Source organism: Rutidosis leptorrhynchoides, chromosome 4, assembly GCF_046630445.1.
Source record: "Rutidosis leptorrhynchoides isolate AG116_Rl617_1_P2 chromosome 4, CSIRO_AGI_Rlap_v1, whole genome shotgun sequence".
NCBI classification, from domain to species: domain Eukaryota; kingdom Viridiplantae; phylum Streptophyta; class Magnoliopsida; order Asterales; family Asteraceae; genus Rutidosis; species Rutidosis leptorrhynchoides.
Genome location: NC_092336.1, coordinates 615054864 through 615078208, shown reverse-complemented (window position 1 = coordinate 615078208; position 23345 = coordinate 615054864).

The window sequence follows — 23345 nt, the reverse complement described above, 5'->3', positions numbered from 1 at the left end:
ATCGTCTTTCGTATGTGGTAATATCAAATCCTTGGGTTCATAACCCTCTAAGTTCTGTCTTGAGCTTATTGACCTCGGTTCTGGGACGGTACTTCTCGTTCATCAAGTGCTTGAATGCTGACCACGGTAGTGCGTACGCATCGTCTTGTCCCACTTGCTCTAGATAGGTATTCCACCATGTTAACGCAGAACCTGTGAAGGTATGCGTAGCGTACTTCACTTTTTCCTCTTCAGTACACTTACTTATGGCAAACACCGATTCGACCTTCTCGGTCCACCGTTTCAATCCGATCTGTCCTTCAGTTCCATCAAATTCCAAAGGTTTGCAGGCAGTGAATTCTTTGTAGGTGCATCCTACACGATTTCCTGTACTACTAGATCCAAGGTTATTGTTGGTATGTAGTGCAGCCTGTACTGCGGATATGTTTGAAGCTAGAAAAGTACGGAATTCCTCTTCATTCATATTCACGGTGTGTCGAGTAGTCGGTGCCATTTCCTTCAAAATAGTCAAATGGAACAAGTTAATCATACAGAATATTAAGAGTAGTTAATAGTATTTCGTAGCATAATATGAACTCATTTATAAAAGCTTTTTCTTCATATTAGCGTTTTATAAGTTTAAATTCGGGTAGTACCTACCCGTTAAGTTCATACTTAGTAGCTAATATACAATTCAACTACTACAATTCTATATGAAAAACTGATTATAATAATATTTCGCGTTCAAACTTTTACACAATATTTTACAAACTTACAATACCGCTTATTTTACATATAGCATGAAATATAGCACACAATAAATTTGATACAAGATGGTTGTGAAGATAATTCTAGCTAGTACACAAGTCGTTCAGCAAAGGCAATAAAGACACGTAATTCATACGTCCAGAAACAAGTCATGCATTCTGGTTTTACTAGGATTACTTCCCATCCTTGGTCTTGTGGAACATAACCGTTATGGCCATTGATAAGACAGCGTGTTGTAACGTCGTCAAAGGGACGAGGGTTACGTAATGTCCAACAGTCCCGTAACAATCTAAAAACCTCATTTCTTACCCCAATTACCGACTTCGTCACTTGTGGAAACGTTTTGTTTAATAGTTGTAGCCCGATGTTCTTGTTCTCACTTTGGTGAGAAGCGAACATTACTAATCCGTAAGCATAACATGCTTCTTTATGTTGCATGTTAGCCGCTTTTTCTAAATCACGAAGTCCAATATTCGGATATATTGAGTCAAAATAATTTCTTAACCCATTGCGTAAAGTAGCATTTGGGTTCCCCGTAATATATGCGTCAAAGTAAACACATCGTAACTTATGGATTTCCCAATGTGATATCCCCCATCTTTCGAACGAAAGCCTTTTATAAACCAAGGCATTCTTGGAACGTTCTTCGAATGTCTTACAAACTGATCTCGCCTTAAATAGTTGTGCCGAAGAATTCTGACCGACTCTAGACAAGATTTCATCAATCATGTCTCCGGGTAGGTCTCTTAAAATATTGGGTTGTCTATCCATTTTGTATTTTTATACTGTAAAATAGACAAGAGTTAGATTCATAAAAAAAATACTTATTAATACAAGCAATTTTTACATATATCATAAAGCATAAGCACACTATATTACATATATTACACCACACGAATACAACTATCTTATTCCGACTCGCTTGTTTCTTCTTCTTCGATTTTGTTTCATTTTGCCAAGTTTCTAGGGATATATGATGTTCCCCTAATACGAGCCGTCATTTTCCACATTGGTTTAGAAAAACCTGGTGGTTTAGAGGTTCCCGGGTCATTGTTACAACTTAAGGACTTCGGGGGTTGACGATACATATAAAGTTCATCGGGGTTGGAATTAGATTTCTCTATTTTTATGCCCTTTCCCTTATTATTTTTTTTTGCCTTTTTAAATTCAGTTGGGGTAATTTCTATAACATCATCGGAATTCTCTTCGGAATCCGATTCATCGGAGAATTGGTAATCCTCCCAATATTTTGCTTCCTTGGCGGAAACACCATTGACCATAATTAACCTTGGTCGGTTGGTTGAGGATTTTCTTTTACTTAACCGTTTTATTATTTCCCTCACCGGTTCTATTTCTTCATCCGGTTCCGATTCTTCTTCCGGTTCCGATTCTTCTTCCGGTTCCGACTCTTCTTCCGGTTCCTCTTCGGGAACTTGTGAATCAGTCCACGAATCATTCTAATTTACATTTGACACTTCATTATTATTAGGTGAGTCAATGGGACTTGTTCTAGAGGTAGACATCTATCACATAATATCAAACGCGTTAAGAGATTAATATATCACATAATATTCACATGTTAAAAATATATAGTTTCCAACAAAATTTGTTAAGCAATCATTTTTCAAGTAAACACGGTCGAAGTCCAGACTCACTAATGCATCCTAACAAACTCGATAAGACACACTAATGCAAAATTCTGGTTCTCTAAGACCAACGCTCGGATACCAACTGAAATGTCCCGTTCTTATTGATTAAAAACGTTCCATATTAATTAATTTCGTTGCGAGGTTTTGACCTCAATATGAGACGTTTTTCAAAGACTGCATTCATTTTTAAAACAAACCATAACCTTTATTTCATAGATAAAGGTTTTAAAAAGCTTTACGTAGATTATCAAATAATGATAATCTAAAATATCCTGTTTACACACGACCATTACATAATGGTTTACAATACAAATATGTTACAACAAAATAAGTTTCTTGAATGCAGTTTTTACACAATATCATACAAGCATGGACTCCAAATCTCGTCCTTATTTAAGTATGCGACAGCGGAAGCTCTTAATAATCACCTGAGAATAAACATTCTTAAAACGTCAACAAAAATGTTGGTGAGTTATAGGTTTAACCTATATATATCAAATCATAATAATAGACCACAAGATTTCATTTTTCAATACACATCCCATACACAGAGATAAAAATCATTCATATGGTGAACACCTGGTAACCGACATTAACAAGATGCATATATAAGAATATCCCCATCATTCCGGGACACCCTTCGGATATGATATAAATTTCAAAGTACTAAAGCATCCGGTACTTTGGATGGGGTTTGTTAGGCCCAATAGATCTATCTTTAGGATTCGCGTCAATTAGGGTGTCTGTTCCCTAATTCTTAGATTACCAGACTTAATAAAAAGGGGCATATTCGATTTCGATAATTCAACCATAGAATGTAGTTTTACGTACTTGTGTCTATTTTGTAAATCATTTATAAAACCTGCATGTATTCTCATCCCAAAAATATTAGATTTTAAAAGTGGGACTATAACTAACTTTCACAGATTTTTACTTCGTCGGGAAGTAAAACTTGGCCACTGGTTGATTCACGAACCTATAACAATATATACATATATATCAAAGTATGTTCAAAATATATTTACAACACTTTTAATATATTTTGATGTTTTAAGTTTATTAAGTCAGATGTCCTCGTTAGTAACCTACAACTAGCTGTCCACAGTTAGATGTATAGAAATAAATCAATAAATATTATCTTGAATCAATCCACGACCCAGTGTATACGTATCTCAGTATTGATCACAACTCAAACTATATATATTTTGGAATCAACCTCAACCCTGTATAGCTAACTCCAACATTCACATATAGAGTGTCTATGGTTGTTCCGAAATATATATAGATGTGTCGACATGATAGGTCGAAACATTGTATACGTGTCTATGGTATATCAAGATTACATAATATACAATGCAAGTTGATTAAGTTATGGTTGGAATAGATATGTTACCAATTTTCACGTAGCTAAAATGAGAAAAATTATCCAATCTTGTTTTGCCCATAACTTCTTCATTTTAAATCCGTTTTGAGTGAATCAAATTGCTATGGTTTCATATTGAACTCTATTTTATGAATCTAAATAGAAAAAGTATAGGTTTATTGTCAAAAAAATAAGTTACAAGTTGTTTTTGTAAAGGTAGTCATTTCAGTCGAAAAAACGACGTCTAGATGACCATTTTAGAAAACATACTTCCACTTTGAGTTTAACCATAATTTTTGGATATAGTTTCATGTTCATAATAAAAATCATTTTCTCAGAATAACAACTTTTAAATCAAAGTTTATCATAGTTTTTAATTAACTAACCCAAAACAGCCCGCGGTGTTACTACGACGGCGTAAATCCGGTTTTACGGTGTTTTTCGTGTTTCCAGGTTTTAAATCATTAAGTTAGCATATCATATAGATATAGAACATGTGTTTAGTTGATTTTAAAAGTCAAGTTAGAAGGATTAACTTTTGTTTGCGAACAAGTTTAGAATTAACTAAACTATGTTCTAGTGATTACAAGTTTAAACCTTCGAATAAGATAGCTTTATATGTATGAATCGAATGATGTTATGAACATCATTACTACCTTAAGTTCCTTGGATAAACCTACTGGAAAAGAGAAAAATGGATCTAGCTTCAACGGATCCTTGGATGGCTCGAAGTTCTTGAAGCAGAATCATGACACGAAAACAAGTTCAAGTAAGATCATCACTTGAAATAAGATTGTTATAGTTATAGAAATTGAACCAAAGTTTGAATATGATTATTACCTTGTATTAGAATGATAACATACTATAAGAAACAAAGATTTCTTGAGGTTGGATGATCACCTTACAAGATTGGAAGTGAGCTAGCAAACTTGAAAGTATTCTTGATTTTATGTAACTAGAACTTGTAGAATATATGAAGAACACTTAGAACTTGAAGATAAAACTTGAGAGAGATCAATTAGATGAAGAAAATTGAAGAATGAAAGTGTCTGTAGGTGTTTTTGGTCGTTGGTGTATGGATTAGATATAAAGGATATGTAATTTTGTTTTCATGTAAATAAGTCATGAATGATTACTCATATTTTTGTAATTTTATGAGATATTTCATGCTAGTTGCCAAATGATGGTTCCCAAATGTGTTAGGTGACTCACATGGGCTGCTAAGAGCTGATCATTGGAGTGTATATACCAATAGTACATACATCTAAAAGCTGTGTATTGTACGAGTACGAATACGAGTGCATACGAGTAGAATTGTTGATGAAACTGAACGAGGATGTAATTGTAAGCATTTTTGTTAAGTAGAAGTATTTTGATAAGTGTATTGAAGTCTCTAAAAAGTGTATAAATACATATTAAAACACTACATGTATATATGATGTCAAAGCAGAGGGGTATAAAATACTATTAAATTTTAGCAGAAAATACTATTAAATACGATACAATTTTACACAAGATATTTATTTATTTATAGAATGGATATACTTAAACCTTGCTACAACACTTATAGGCAGTGTACCTAATCGTACAGTAGTGTAGTTTTTAGTAAGTCCGGTTCGTTCCACAGGGAAATCTTTAAGCAAAGCTCAACGCTATATTAGTTTACTTTTATAAAAATACAAATATATATATAGGTAATATTATTATTATAAAGGGGGGTTTTTACCGTTTAATGACCGGTTTGTCGATTTTAAAACTTTAGTCGCAGTTAAAACCTAATGTAAAATATAAAATAAATACAAGACTTTAAATTAAAGCGTAAAGTAAATAATGAAATTGCGAATAATAAAAAATGCGATAAAAATTAAATTGCGATAATTAAAAGTACGATAATTAAAAGTGCGATTAAATAAAATAACAATAAATAAAAGTGCGATAATTAGAAGTGCAATTAAATATAAAATAAAGGAAATTAAATATGAAATAAAAGAATTATGCTTATTTAAACTTCCGTAATCATGATGTTTGACGTGTTGGTTTTAGTTTTATGCCCATGGGTTAATTGTCCTTTGTCCTGGATTATTCAATAAGTCCGTCTGGTTTTTGTCCATAACAGTCCATCAGTCATAAATATAAATTGCAAGTGTCCTTGTCAAATTATTATTATACCCGAAGATAAATATTCCAACTAATTGGGGATTCGAATTGTAACAAGGTTTTAATACTTTGTTTAATGAATACACCAGGTTATCGACTGCGTGTAAACCAAGGTTTTACTACTTTGTTAACAATTACACCAATTACCCTTGAATGTAATTTCACCCCTGTTTTAATTATTCTAGTGGCTATTAATCCATTCCCGTGTCCGGTTAAATGAACGATTATTCGTACATATAAATACCCCGCCCATCGTGTCCGATCGAGTGTATATGGTAATTTATAGGGACGCCCAATTGTAAATCTTTATATTAACATTAACAAACTTTCATTTAGTTAAACAAATATAAAGCCCATTAATAGCCCATAGCCTAGTTTCCACAAGTGTCGTTCTTTTGTTCAAACCCCAATTATGGTACAAAGCCCAATTACCCAATTTTAGTAATTAGCCCAACATCATGATTACTTCGTTTTAAACAAGCATAATAATAACTTAGCTACGAGACATTAATATAAAAAGGTTGAACATAACTTACAATGATTAAAAATAGCGTAGCGTTACACGGACAGAATTTCGACTTACACCCTTACAACATTCGCTAACATACCCTTATTATTAGAATTAAAATTAAAATATAAATTATAAATATAAATATATATTACTTATGAAGAGGAAGAGAAAAAGGATGTCTAAAACTCGTCAGAAAACTGGCTATTTATAGGACCTGACCAGCAATCTCACACCATGCGACTCGCATGGTTTTGTGCTTCTGGCCATGCGAGTCGCATGGCCACCCTGGATTCAGCCAACTACTTTTGTTTTCTTCTTGCCGACGTAATATAATAATAATAATATATATAATATATAATTATATATAATTATATATATATTATATTATATTCTTGTGCATAGTAGACTAGATATTTTTGGTCCGTTGCGTCGGGCGTTTCTTCTTGGCTCAGGTCCCGGTTCCGGATTTTCGGACGTCCTCGCGTATTATTTTAAATCGCGTACTTTGCGTCTTGTAACTTGTACTCTTGTCATTTTGAGACGTTCCTCATCAATATTTTGAACCTTTTTTAGTTGTCTTTTGTACTTTTTAGCTCTTTGGACCTTTTTGTCTACAATTTGTCGAATCTGCCTTTTGTCTTCACTTTTAATATTTAAACGAATATCTCTTGTAAATAGAACAATTGCAACTAAAAGCTTGTCTTTCTTGAGGAATAATGCTATGAAATATATGTTCGTTTTTAGCATTATCAAATATTCCCACACTTGAGCGTTGCTTGTCCTCAAGCAATATTGTCTTGAAATACCAGAATCATTTTTTTATTCTTCACACTTTGTACATCAGTGATTTCTATACGGCGGTATAAACAATGGTAGTAACGATATGGTTTACAGTCCCACATGACTATAAAAATTTAGATCCATTAAGGAAATTGGATCTTTATGAAAACATTTGATCTTTTGAAAATTAAATCTAGTTTTTTTCCCTAGATAAGTTTTCCGGAATAACCCTTTACCGGTGTTTGCAAAATATTTTTGTGGGTTTGGTGGGTTTCAGATTTGAAAATTTTAGCTCAAAACTTGCGGTTTTGTGTCACCCACTTGCTAACCTTGTATTTGGAAAGCAACACGTCCAGTTTACTTGTTCCGTATATTACCTTTCGGCAAACTACCGTCCGGTTGTAAAGGAAAGCGTTGAACAAGCAACTGTTTAAGGCAATGTCCCGTGACATGCTTTTGATTATGTCTATAACGTGTCGGACGCAATTACTATCCTTGGTAGGAGCAATAGTAAAGCTCACCCTTATAATTTTTCGGTCTGGCACAAGGTCCTGTCTTTGACCATGTTATGCAACCACCGTTCTTACGGTTGACACCCGATTTAGTTCAGGTGACCTAATGAATTCCAGGTGAATTCCTAGGATTTTACGTTCAATGGTAATGAACGCATTGAAAATAGGGTTTTCAGAAAACAAATCGGTTTGTATTTTTGATCAAAATATTTTCTCGTTCAAGCTCGAGTTTAGATATCATCGAATTCCATGAGTTTGAATTCTCAATCTTTAAGGTCAATCTCAAGGATTGAGTGATATCAGTCTTTAAAAGCTGATTTTTAATCTTTAAGGAGATTATCCTTTCTGGGGATCTGATTCATTAGTCTTATCCAGCTAATTTGCATGGTGCCTCCCCATTGTACGAGATAAATCCTTCTCATGGTTAGGATAAATCTGACCACTTGGCGACCCTGTTTAATGCTGAGGTCCGTGGATTTCCTGCTGATTTTAGTGATGACTTTTCTAGATTTTTCGTCAACCTACAGCTGGTCTGAACGACAACTTCATGACCTAAATCAAGAAGCGCGTGTCTTTTTCGGAAGACTTTACTTCCTTTTAGTGATGGAATTGATTCATCGTATAGATCCATCTCTTCTTTTCTTTCATCGGGTAAAACAGTTTAGTTTAGTCCAAAGCAAAAGTATTTTCAGTTATTTGTTACAAATATATGTGACATATGTTTAAAATAACTTGGTAAATTTCCCACACTTGGCTTTTATTTTCCTTTTTATCGTCCTCTATTCCATTTTAAATGAATTTTAACATTTTAGTTTGTTTCTCAATTTATGTCCTTTCCGAGGTAACAATAATTTCGGTGTTAAAACCTAGTTTTATCGTTCATAAATATGTATAAACATGATTTTGAATTCATTTAATTGAAAATTTTGAAAAATTTTACTAGAATTGGGTAGTCAGTATATAAGACTAGGGCTGTTCTTTTTTATCAGAGAGCACTAGATTCTAATACAACTACTGCTTTACTAGTATTTTTAATGGTAACCAAGTGTTTAATATAAAAATTTTAAAATCCGAAAGAATTTAACCCCTTCCCACACTTAAGATCTTGCAATGTCCTCATTTGCAAGAAATCAGTAACAATTTAAATTATTGAGGGTGATTTGTGTGAAAATGATTAAATTTTTACCAAAGTTTCCAAATATATTGGCGTTTGTTTGCTGAATGATAAATGGTGCACGTCATTTGTTCATTCCGTCTTGTTGTTATTTCACATACATTTTGCATCATTGTCGTCAAAATTACTTGCTTTTGCTGAACTTAATGCCAGTCTTTGAAAACGCGTTGTTTTACCCTGTTTTGTGCATAAAATAGAATACATACAATACAAATATAATCATACATGCAATTTGAAATGGAACTTTGGCATCCCACTTTCAAACTATAAGAAAAATATTAGTACACAATAATAATAAAATATCCAACATTACATAAACATAATAAAATGTTAAGTGTTTAAAATAAAAATAAAAATTACCACTTATCTCTACTGATCAGGAGGTGGGTTAGGAGGAAAATTAGGATATGGATCCCAATTCATGTTCGCGTCCGGGTTCCATGGCTGATTATAGGTGTACTGGTATGCTGCGTCATAATCATATGAATCATAGGGTGGTCTCATCTCTGGCTGATGTGCGGGATAGTATGCGGGTCGGGTCGGATAATACATCTCACCAGGCTGCAACTGGCTTATAATTTGGCGCTGATGATAATCCCATCGGTCATGCTCTCGTTGCCGGGAATGCTCGTAGTCATTCCGGCGTTGCCATGCCTCGTACTGCATATGCCTATCATAGTTCGTCATGTATTCATCCTCCATACGAATACCTAAATCAAGAGCAGTCTCCCGAACAACTCCTATAATGTTGTTCGCCTCCTCCATCTCGTCATCCGAACCTCTCTCTACCTGTCGCTGAGGTCCCTCGTATCGATGTACCCGACCACGTCTCATCAATAATACCCTTGCACCGTGATAAAGGTTTGAACTTATAGTTTCACCTCCGTCCTCTATTTCGTTCATTGGACCCCCTTGGTGCTTATCTACACCTAAATACTCTCCAATGAGAGTAATGAAAATACCACCACCTATAATACTCCCCGATTTCATCCCCGAAACTACATTAGCGAGATAATAACCAACACAATAGGGAATGTTAACGAAACTCCTCGGGTCTCTAATACACTTGAGGTAGAACAAATCATTTACGGTCAATTTCTCCTTATTCCTACCCCTTTGTGTAATTGTGTTTGCTAAGAATCTATGAATCACCCGGAGTTCAGCTCTGTCTATATCTAAGTATGTATGATTTCCACTGGCGTGAAATTCATTAAAGTGGGACATACGCCTCCAGACAGCGTTAATATCAAATTCCCTATCTACCCTTTCTCCTTGGGCAATCAGGCTATTACAGTCGGGGCTCAAAAGTTCAGCAGGGGTGTAAATCTGTAAGGCCCTGGCTAAATCTATCATGGACATTCTGTACATGCGTCCACCTAAAAGAAATCTAATAAAGCTTCTATCATCTATCCTCCTAACATCACTGTTTAACTTAATAGTACTAAGTAATTCTATACACCATTCCCTATATATGGTTCTACGAATGGAAAATAGGCGCATCCAATCGTTAAACTGAGAATTACCATACCTTTGCACCAATAATTGCCGAATCGGTTCGGCAAGGTCAACTGTTTCCAAAGGTACCCAGTCAATTGCCCTTGGCATTTCAACAACCTTATTGTAGAGAATGTGCATGTTCTTTTGATAATCTGGATACTCTATCCAACATCGATCAAATCTCAGATTTGGGTGTAACTGATCTTCATTAATGTCTAAGCTCAGAATCCTTTGATGTGGAGCGAATTGACGAAACTGATTCACGAATAATTGATCTTGATCGTGATAAGGAATATGTTGCTCCTCCTGTTCTTCTTCTTCTTGTTGCATATGTTGTTCTTGTTCATGAAACATTTGCGGTTCGGGCTCTGGTTGCCTGGATGATGATGCTCCTGAACCTCCAGTATCGGCTTTCTGCAAAACACATTAAACACAAAATTTTTGCATCCAAATATGCATTAGTGTTAGCAAAATAATAACTTGAAACAATTATGATGACATGTTCAATTCATAACATATTTTATACATATTTTCCTAAAAATAACAATTATATACTTTTACATACGAAAATGTGTACAATGTTTTATCACATTTAAACTCTTAAACATGTCAACAATAATTATTATAACAATTAAACACTTGTTACATGGCATTCAAATCAAACTAGTGCTCATTTTCTTATTTTTGTCAAGTCTACACTTTGTCAAATAAGCATATACGAAAAATGTACATCAAGTTCATAAGCATTTATCTTAAATAACATGCCAAAATAATCACTACTAGCAATGAAACAAGTTTCAAATGGCCTTTATATCAAATTATCCAAGTTCATGAATTTTTAGACTTAAAAAGTCTACTTTAATTCTCAAAAACATGTTTAGGCTCAAAGTTTGGATCAATTAACTACCTAAACATGTTACACTACTTAATTTAGCAACAATTCATGACAAAAATCGGCCATAACCTGTTTATATCAAAAAGCCCCAAATTGCTCAAGAACACAAACCCTAGATTCTTAAAAATTTGAAGTTTTTAGCTTCAATTCATGTTAAATAGCTTCTATCTAGGATATACATGCATAATATAACAACAATTTAGCTCTAATTACACCTAAATTTAACAAAATCAAAATATAAATTTTCTAGCTCAAGAACACAAAAATTCGAATTTAAAGAGATTAGGGGTGAAATCTTTACCTTTCTCCTGAAGGGGTTGAGACTACTGAATCTAGGCATGATTATTGTGAAGTTTTGCAAGAAATTTGGTGAAAAATGGCGGATTTTTGAGAGAGTTTGGGAGAGTTTTCGTGTATATGTGTGTGTATTGTGAGAAAGAAGCAGAACTCGGCTGCTTTTTGATCCTGTCCAGTTTTTAACAGCCATGCGAGTCGCATGGCTTAAGCCTTTCCCCCATGCGACTCGCATGGGGGTATTTTCCAGAATTTTTGTTTTTTTTTTTTTTTTTTTTTTTTTTTTTTTTTTTTATATATATAAACCTTATACTTTTAAAACATATAATTAAATAAAATTTTAAAAATTTTGTTTCTTTTTAAGACGAAGTCGTTTCGGGACGATGCCCTAGTCCGTCCCTCGACAAAATTTTAAAATTTGTCTTTTTGTAGTGATTGTTTTAAAAGCTAAGATTTTTGGGTTTTTTAATGTTTTTGGCATACTTTAAATCAATAAGATTAAAAATAATGATAATAAAAGTTCTCGTCCCTCCCTCGGGTAAAGCAATTTCGGTTCAAAGACCTAGTCTTCAACTTACGACGAATTTTAAAAATCATATTTTTAACTTAATGAGATAAAGTAAATTTTTGTTTTTAAATTCACACAACTTAAATATAAAATTCAAAATTAAAAAATTAAAAATTAAAAATTCACACCAAACTTAAAATTTGAAATGCATAAAATTAAAATTTCATATTTTAAAAATTAAAAATTCAAACCAAGCTTAATTTAAAAATTCATAAATTCATATCAAACTTATATTAATTTTTCAAATATTTATAATTTAAATATATTGTTTTTACAAAGTTTACAATATTAATTTAAGATTTAAATATTAATTTTTAAAAATATGGTAAAAATAAAATTAAAAATCTTTTTGTCTTTTTATCCCACTTTAATCAATCAAATATTATCAAAAATATGCGCCCCTCTTTTCGGTAAAGTAATTTCGGTTCCAAGACCTAATTTAACTCATGACGAATTTTTGAAATATTTTGGGTTGATTGATTAAAGATATTTATACCTTAAGAATAAACGTTAAATTTCGCAGTGATGTAATAAATTTTTGAATGATATCAATAATTTCGGTCGCCAAACCTAATTTTATTTAATACCAATTTAATACTTTTTAGCGAACAAATTAGCGTTTATTATCAAAAGGTTAAAAAATAAAAATAAAAATAAAAACAAAACTGTACAGACATACCTGTGAAATAGATTTCTTAGTTATATGATCTATTATATTCATAAGATAGTCGGTTTAATTGGTCTTCCATGGCTGCATAGGCGTAACCTCTAGCATTCATTGTCTTTTCTTCTAAACATATGAACGGTCCGTCTCTGCATAAAGTAACAAATTCGGTATTTGAATAGGTTTGATTATTTGAACATTTACCTCCATGTGACCATTTTCCGCATTTGTGACATTTTTCTAGGTGTCGTGCTCTTCTTTTCGCTGCGGATTTTGATTTTCCTTTACCAAATTGTAACTTATTATCTTCGCATCTGGATCCTTTTCTAACTCCGTCCATTCTTTCTCTGATTACTGATACTAATTCACTTGGTAGTATGTCATTATTTCTTTTAGTGATCAAAGCGTGTAGCATTAGACCATGGTTTAGTTCACAGGCAGTCTTCATTTCGTAAAAACCTAAAAAAATAAAAATTCAGAATGGGGGGAGAAGACTAGTTCTTTAGGGTCTGCTAGGGAAAGACCATACGTGTTCCATTTTCGAGAACTACACGAAAACAGACAATCTAACTCTAACAGAAATACATATTATCCTTTAAAGACTTGATTCTCCCCACACTTAGTTAGCTGTGGTATCGAAATTGTGATTAACTTCGTTGTCGACTTCCATCGCACCCTGTATGTAATGTTTAACTCTGTGACCATTAACTTTAAATTCAATCCCATTTGAATTTATTAATTCTATCGTTCCGTATGGGAAAACTCTTTTGACTATGAATGGTCCAGACCATCTTGATTTCAATTTTCCAGGAAATAGCTTGAATCGTGAATTGAAAAGAAGAACTCTGTCTCCTTCTTTGAATTCTTTTGAACTTCTGATTCTTTTATCATGCCATTTCTTCGTTCTTTCTTTATAGATTAACGAATTTTCGTATGCTTCATGTCTTAATTCTTCTAATTCGTTTAGTTGACTTAATCGTAGACGTCCGGCTTCATGTAAATCAAGATTACATGTCTTCAAAGCCCAAAATGCTTTGTGTTCAATTTCTACTGGAAGATGACATGCTTTTCCATACACAAGTCTAAAAGGTGTGGTTCCAATTGGAGTTTTGTAGGCTGTTCTAAAAGCCCAGAGTGCATCCTCCAATTTAATGGACCATTCCTTTGGATTTGATCCTACGGTTTTCTCAAGAATACGTTTTAAAGCTCGGTTTGTATTTTCAACTTGTCCACTTGTTTGTGGATGATATGCGGTGGAGATTTTATGAGTTACTCCATATCTTTTAAGAACTTTCTCAAGTTGATTATTACAAAAATGAGTTCCCCGATCACTTATTAAAGCTTTCGGTGTTCCAAACCTTGCAAAAAGACGTTTTAAAAAGTTGACTACAACTCGTGCATCGTTAGTTGGGAGAGCTTGTGCTTCCGCCCATTTAGATACATAATCAATGGCTACGAGTATATATAAATTATTATGAGATTTTGGAAATGGACCCATAAAGTCAATACCCCAAATGTCAAATACTTCACATACTTGGATGACATTTTGTGGCATTTCATCACGTTGACTTATTCTTCCGGCCCTTTGACATGCATCACAGGATTTGCAAAGAAGGTGTGCGTCTTTGTAAATTGTAGGCCAATAGAATCCAGCTTCATAAACTTTTCTTGCTGTTAGTTGAGGCCCATAATGCCCTCCTGTTGGTCCTGTGTGACAATGGTTTAATATTTTACTAGCTTCATCTCCAAATACACATCGGCGTATTATTCCATCGGGACAACTTTTAAACAGATGTGGATCTTCCCAGAAATAGTGTTTTATATCACTGAAGAATTTCTTTCGTCTTTGGTACGATAATCCTTTTTCAAGGAATCCACAAACTAAGTAGTTTGCATAGTCTGCAAACCATGGGATTTCTTTATAATCTATCTTCAATAGATATTCATCAGGAAAGTTGTCTTGTATGGCCGATTCATTCAGAACTTCTAATTCGGGATTTTCAAGACGAGAAAGATGATCAGCGGCGAGATTTTCTGCTCCCTTTTTATCTCGGATTTCAATATCAAACTCTTGTAAGAGTAAGATCCAACGGATTAATCTTGGTTTAGCATCTTGTTTTGAAAATAGGTATCTAAGAGCAGAATGGTCGGTATAGACCACCGTTTTTGCTAGAACGAGATATGATCGAAATTTGTCAAAAGCAAAGACAATAGCAAGGAGTTCTTTTTCAGTAGTTGTATAGTTCGTTTGTGCTCCTTGTAATGTCTTACTAGCATAATATATAGGTTGAAATCGTTTTTCAATCCTTTGTCCTAAAACGGCTCCCATTGCAAAATCACTCGCATCGCACATTAGTTCAAATGGTAGATTCCAATTTGGTGTTATCATGATCGGTGCATTAGTGAGTTTTTCTTTAAGAATATTAAAAGATTTGATACACTCATCTGAAAAGATAAATGGCGCATCCTTTTCTAGGAGTTTATTCATAGGAGTGGCAATTTTAGAAAAATCTTTTATGAAACGTCGGTAAAAACCGGCATGCCCTAGAAAACTCCTAACTCCTCTAACATTGGTGGGATGTGGAAGTTTAGCAATTACATCTACTTTAGCTCTATCCACTTCAATTCCTTCTTTTGAAATTTTGTGTCCAAGAACGATGCCTTCTTTAACCATGAAATGGCATTTTTCCCAATTAAGTACTAGATTTGATTTTTCGCATCTAATTAGCATTCGTTCCAGATTAACTAGACATGATTTAAATGTATCACCGAAGACTGAAAAGTCATCCATGAATACTTCCATGCATTCTTCTATCATGTCGTGAAAAATTGCCATCATACACCTTTGAAAGGTTGCAGGGGCGTTGCAAAGTCCAAATGGCATGCGTTTGTAAGCAAAAGTACCATAAGGGCACGTGAATGTGGTTTTCTCTTGATCTTCGGGTGCTATTGGAATTTGAAAATATCCGGAAAATCCATCTAGAAAACAGTAGTAACTATTTCCGGCTAATCTTTCCAACATTTGATCTATGAAAGGTAAGGGAAAGTGATCTTTTCTGGTGGCGTCATTTAATTTTCTATAATCAATACATACACGCCATCCTGTTACAGTCCTAGTAGGAATAAGCTCATTTTTCTCATTTGTAATGACAGTCATGCCACCCTTCTTAGGCACGCATTGAACTGGGCTTACCCATGGACTATCAGAAATTGGATATATCAAACCTGCATCTAGCAGTTTAATAATCTCTTTCTTAACTACATCTTGCATATTAGGATTTAGTCTTCGTTGGCGTTGCACATACGTTTTATGACCTTCTTCCATAAGGATTTTATGTGTGCAATACGAAGGACTTATTCCTTTAATATCATGAATCTTCCATGCAATGGCTGGTTTATGAGCTTTCAACACAGAAATGAGTTGTGATTTCTCATTTTCAGTAAGAGAAGACGATATTATTACAGGTAATTCAGATTCACCATGTAAATAAGCGTATTCCAAATGGTTTGGAAGTGGCTTTAACTCTAATTTCGGAGGTTCTTCTATCGATGATTTATATCGATATCTGTCTTCTTCTTTTAGCATTTGAATTTCTTCTGTTGTTGGTTCATATCCATTAGCTATAAGTGTAGCTAACATTTCAACTTCATCAATTGGTTCATTTCCTTCTCCTAAAGAACATTCTCCTGTTCCTTGTAATTCTGGAAATTCTTCTAATAATTCTGCATGTGCATCTATAGTTTGAATATAATAACATGTATCATCTGCAGATTGTGGTTGTTGCATGGCTCTATCCACTGAAAAGGTAACACTCTCATCCTCTATACTTAGGGTCAGTTTCTTACCGAACACGTCTATCATTGCTTTAGCCGTGTTTAAGAATGGTCTTCCTAATATGAGAGGAACTTGAGAATCTTCTTCCATGTCTAGAACAACAAAATCTACTGGAAATACTAAAGTACCAACTTTAACTAGCATGTTCTCCATTATCCCTCTAGGATATTTTATTGATCTATCGGCTAGTTGTATGCTTATTCTTGTTGGTTTTAATTCTCCAAGGTCTAGTTTAGCGTATAGTGAATACGGCATTAGATTTATACTAGCACCTAAATCAGCCAATGCTTCTATTGAACTAAGGCTACCCAGAAAACATGGAATTGTGAAACTTCCTGGATCAGATAGTTTTTCTGGTATCTTATTCAACAGCACTGCTGAACAATTAGCATTCATAGTAACAGCCGAGAGTTCTTCCATTTTCTTTCTATTCGTGATTAGATCTTTCAAGAATTTAGCATATCTAGGCATTCCTGAAATCACATCAATGAAAGGAAGATTTACATTTATCTGTTTAAACATATCCAAGAATTTGGATTGCTCGGCTTCAAGTTTCTCTTTCTTCATTTTACTCGGATAAGGAAGAGGTGGTTGGTATGGTTTAACATAAGGTTTATCCTTAACTGTGTTATCTTCATTAACCTTTTCAACTACCGGTTCTTTTTCCTTATCTTGATCAGGTTGTGGTTCTTGTGTAGTAGGAATAGTTTCATCAGAAGTTACAGGTATTTCAGGTGGTTTAAGTGTTGTACCACTTCTTGTGGTAATAGCTTTAGCTGTTTCATTCCGGGGGTTAGCATTTGTATCACTTGGTAGACTTCCCGGTTTTCTTTCACCTATTAACCTTGCTAGGTTGCTCACTTCTTGTTCCAGATTTTGAATAGAAGCTTGTTGATTTCTAAATGCTTGAGCATTTTGTTCATTTGTTTGTTTTTGAGATGTGAAAAACTGCGTTTGAGTTTCAACTAGCTTCGTCATCATATCTTCTAAATTCGGCTTTTTATCATCGGTTTGTTGTGGTGGTTTGTTTTGAAAATTCGGTCTTTGCTGATTGTAAGTATTATTGGATACTTGTTGATTGCTAGGACCTTGTTGGTTGTTGTATGGAATATTTCGGTTATAATTCTGGTTTTGATTGTAAATCGGTCTTGGCGGTTGATAATTATTCTGATAATTATTTCCAGGCCTTTGGTTTATGTATGAAATATTCTCTCTTTGTTCCATTGTTAATTCAATACTAAGACAATCTTTTGTCAAATGTGGTCCTCCACACTGCTCACAACTAATTCGTATAGCATGAATATCTTTAGTCATCTTTTCCATTCGTCTCTCGAAAGCATCTATCTTTGCCGAAATGGAATCTAAATCATGGCTAGAATCGGCTCTAGCTGCTTTAGATGATCTAATGATATCTTTTTCTTGGTGCCACTCATGTGAGTGGGAAGCAGTGTTATCAATAATTTTGTAAGCATCAGTTTCGGTTTTCTTCATAATCGAACCACCAGCTGCTATATCTATGTCTTTTCTTGTAGTGATGTCGCATCCTTGGTAGAATATTTGTACTATTTGACAGGTGTCTAAACCATGTTGCGGACATCCTCGTAATAACTTTCCATATCTTGTCCACGCCTCATATAGAGTTTCATTTGGTTTCTGTGTGAACGTAACAATTTCTGCTTGAAGTCTTACGGCTTTAGATGCAGGAAAAAATTGTTTAAGAAATTTGTCAATTAAAACATCCCATGTATCTATCGCCCCTTCAGGTAACGATTCCAACCAATCTTTGGCTTCTCCCTTTAAAGTCCAGGGAAATAACATGAGATATATTTGTTCATCCTCCACTTCTCGGATTTTAAATAGTGTGCAGATCCTATTAAAGGTACGTAGATGTTCATTTGGATCTTCCTTCGGCGCACCACTAAATTGGCATTGATTAGTCACCATGTGTAGAATTTGTCCTTTGATTTCATAATCTGGCGCATTAATGTCTGGATGAGTAATTGCGTGACCTTGGCCAGTGCGTTTAGCTCTCATTCGGTCTTCCATACTTAAAGGTTCCAGATTCTCCATAATTGAATTTGTTGAATCGGTATCACTAGATGATTCTGATTTAATGGTTCGTTCCTCAACAATCTCTGTTTGAATGATTGGTGGTTCCGGAGGAAAGTTTAGTGGTTCAGGATCTACGAACCGTTCCTGAATATTTTCTGGATTCTCAATTGTGAGGTTTGTTTCAAAAACTGGATTATCGGAAATTTGAACTGAAGTACTTGGTCGACTGGATGACGATTCTAAAGAAAAATCAACGGCGGTTATATTTGTTAAACGATGTCTTGATCTAGTTACAGGTGGTGAACGTACAAAAGGTGATGAACGTCTTGCTCGGTGCATTCACTGAATATCCTATTAGTTTTTAAAAGGAAAGAAAAATTATAATAAGTTATCCAACCAATAGACTTTTCCGATTTTGCCCACGTTTCGAATAGCCAAAAGATGCAGCAGAGGGGCAGGATTCGTTTGGTCTCAATATAATTGAGGACTGTTTGGCTCCAATAACCCGGTCCACGTACAAATCCAACTATTACTACGAACCAGAAAATTTTGATGTCTATCAATTTAACCACTTAAAATAAATTTTCGTAATTTTAAGAAATTTAGATAAGAAGTAGAAAAAATTCTAAGTCCTAAAACTAGAATAGCGAGAAATAAGAGAGAAAAAGAGTTCGTCGAAAAAGGTCGAAAAAGAAAAATGGTTGAAAAATAAAAGGTGACGGAAAAATAAAAGAAACTTATAAAAACTTTAAAAATACTTAACTAATTTAACCTTATTACTACAACTAACTTAAAATTATAATCGCAAATTGAAATTACTAATTGGAATGATAATTGATACATAGTAAAAGGTCTAAAAATATTAAAGCTTACAGGAAAAACTAAATCCCAAATTGAAATAACTTAAAAAGAAACTAAAACTTAAAAAGGCGTCGCAAAATTCTAAAGCACCTAAATCTTAGTCTAAAGAAAAAGCACTTAAGGAATTTTACGGCAAAGCCTAAAAATCTAGGAGTAAAAATAACTATAGCAAAAACTAAGTTTAAAATTAAATATGAGCTAAAAAATACAAATATTACGCTACAACGATTAAAAAGGTACAAAATATTAAAAGTTATTAAAAGTTATAAAAATATTAGATTTTATAAAAATATTATTTTTATATTTTATAATTTAAAGTATTAAGTATTATATAATTAAAACTAGTTAAAAGTAATAATTAATTTAAATAACTAAAACTTAATTAATAATAATAAATAAAACTAGGGTTTAAATAATAATAATAAATAATATCCGTAATTATTACGAAATTAGGGTTCAGATGTGGTCCTGTCAGACCCCTCATGCGACTCGCATGGGTTTTAGTTGAAATGCCATGCGACTCGCATGGTGTTCGGATCCAGGCCAAAAGTTGGGCTGCTACAGTACCTTGGCCCGATTATTATTATTATTATTTTTTTTTTTTTTTTTTTTTTTTTCTGTTTTTCTATTTAATATAAAATATTTATATAGTTTAAAAAACTTATATTTTTATAAAACTAAAAATAGAAATATTTGATAATTTTGTAAATAAAAATCTTAAAAATATATATAAGTATATTTTTTTTTTTTCTTTTCGGTTTTTTAAAAGCTCTCTTTTTTTTTTTTTTTTATATCTTTTTTTTTTAATTTTTAAACAAAAATATAAATTTTACAAAAACTAATTATAACTTAAAAATTAAAAATATGGCGTTTCGCTTCGGCGTTCCCCGGCAGCGGCGCCAAAAATACTTGATGTCAAAGCAGAGGGGTATAAAATACTATTAAATTTTAGCAGAAAATACTATTAAATACGATACAATTTTACACAAGATATTTATTTATTTATAGAATGGATATACTTAAACCTTGCTACAACACTTATAGGCAGTGTACCTAATCGTACAGTAGTGTAGTTTTTAGTAAGTCCGGTTCGTTCCACAGGGAAATCTTTAAGCAAAGCTCAACGCTATATTAGTTTACTTTTATAAAAATACAAATATATATATAGGTAATATTATTATTATAAAGGGGGGTTTTTACCGTTTAATGACCGGTTTGTCGATTTTAAAACTTTAGTCGCAGTTAAAACCTAATGTAAAATATAAAATAAATACAAGACTTTAAATTAAAGCGTAAAGTAAATAATGAAATTGCGAATAATAAAAAATGCGATAAAAATTAAATTGCGATAATTAAAAGTACGATAATTAAAAGTGCGATTAAATAAAATAACAATAAATAAAAGTGCGATAATTAGAAGTGCAATTAAATATAAAATAAAGGAAATTAAATATGAAATAAAAGAATTATGCTTATTTAAACTTCCGTAATCATGATGTTTGACGTGTTGGTTTTAGTTTTATGCCCATGGGTTAATTGTCCTTTGTCCTGGATTATTCAATAAGTCCGTCTGGTTTTTGTCCATAACAGTCCATCAGTCATAAATATAAATTGCAAGTGTCCTTGTCAAATTATTATTATACCCGAAGATAAATATTCCAACTAATTGGGGATTCGAATTGTAACAAGGTTTTAATACTTTGTTTAATGAATACACCAGGTTATCGACTGCGTGTAAACCAAGGTTTTACTACTTTGTTAACAATTACACCAATTACCCTTGAATGTAATTTCACCCCTGTTTTAATTATTCTAGTGGCTATTAATCCATTCCCGTGTCCGGTTAAATGAACGATTATTCGTACATATAAATACCCCGCCCATCGTGTCCGATCGAGTGTATATGGTAATTTATAGGGACGCCCAATTGTAAATCTTTATATTAACATTAACAAACTTTCATTTAGTTAAACAAATATAAAGCCCATTAATAGCCCATAGCCTAGTTTCCACAAGTGTCGTTCTTTTGTTCAAACCCCAATTATGGTACAAAGCCCAATTACCCAATTTTAGTAATTAGCCCAACATCATGATTACTTCGTTTTAAACAAGCATAATAATAACTTAGCTACGAGACATTAATATAAAAAGGTTGAACATAACTTACAATGATTAAAAATAGCGTAGCGTTACACGGACAGAATTTCGACTTACACCCTTACAACATTCGCTAACATACCCTTATTATTAGAATTAAAATTAAAATATAAATTATAAATATAAATATATATTACTTATGAAGAGGAAGAGAAAAAGGATGTCTAAAACTCGTCAGAAAACTGGCTATTTATAGGACCTGACCAGCAATCTCACACCATGCGACTCGCATGGTTTTGTGCTTCTGGCCATGCGAGTCGCATGGCCACCCTGGATTCAGCCAACTACTTTTGTTTTCTTCTTGCCGACGTAATATAATAATAATAATATATATAATATATAATTATATATAATTATATATATATTATATTATATTCTTGTGCATAGTAGACTAGATATTTTTGGTCCGTTGCGTCGGGCGTTTCTTCTTGGCTCAGGTCCCGGTTCCGGATTTTCGGACGTCCTCGCGTATTATTTTAAATCGCGTACTTTGCGTCTTGTAACTTGTACTCTTGTCATTTTGAGACGTTCCTCATCAATATTTTGAACCTTTTTTAGTTGTCTTTTGTACTTTTTAGCTCTTTGGACCTTTTTGTCTACAATTTGTCGAATCTGCCTTTTGTCTTCACTTTTAATATTTAAACGAATATCTCTTGTAAATAGAACAATTGCAACTAAAAGCTTGTCTTTCTTGAGGAATAATGCTATGAAATATATGTTCGTTTTTAGCATTATCAATATACATTTTAACTGAGTCGTTAAGTCATCGTTAGTCGTTACATGTAAGTGTTGTTTTGAAACCTTTAGGTTAACGATCTTGTTAAATGTTGTTAACCCAATGTTTATAATATCAAATGAGATTTTAAATTATTATATTATCATGATATTATCATGTATGAATATCTCTTAATATGATATATATACATTAAATGTCTTTACAACGATAATCGTTACATATATGTCTCGTTTAAAAATCATTAAGTTAGTACTCTTGTTTTTACATATGTAGTTCATTGTTAATATACTTAATTATATGTTTACTTATCATAGTATCATGTTAACTATATATATATATCCATATATATGTCATCATATAGTTTTTACAAGTTTTAACGTTCGTGAATCACCGGTCAACTTGGGTGGTCAATTGTCTATATGAAATATATTTTAATTAATCAAGTCTTAACAAGTTTGATTGCTTAACATGTTGGAAACATTTAATCATGTAAATATCAATCTCAATTAATATATATAAACATGGAAAAGTTCGGGTCACTACATAGTTGGCATGGACTGGATGTCCAAAATAGGAGCTGAAGTTGTGTGCACTAAGAAGGCAATTCGCATTCCTCGTAAGGATAAAACGCCAGTAATGATCTATGGAGAGAAGGGTAACTCAAAGCTAAAACTCATTAGTTGTTTGAAAGCTCAAAAGTGCTTGAAGAAAGGGTACTATGCTATCTTAGCACATGTTAATAAAGTCGAAACGAAGGAAAAAGTGAAGAGCATCAATGACGTGCCTGTGGCAAGAGATTTTCCCGATGTTTTTCCGGAAGAATTACCTGGATTTCCTCCATTTAGATCTGTAGAATTTCAAATTGATCTAGTACTAGGAGCTGCACCAGTGGC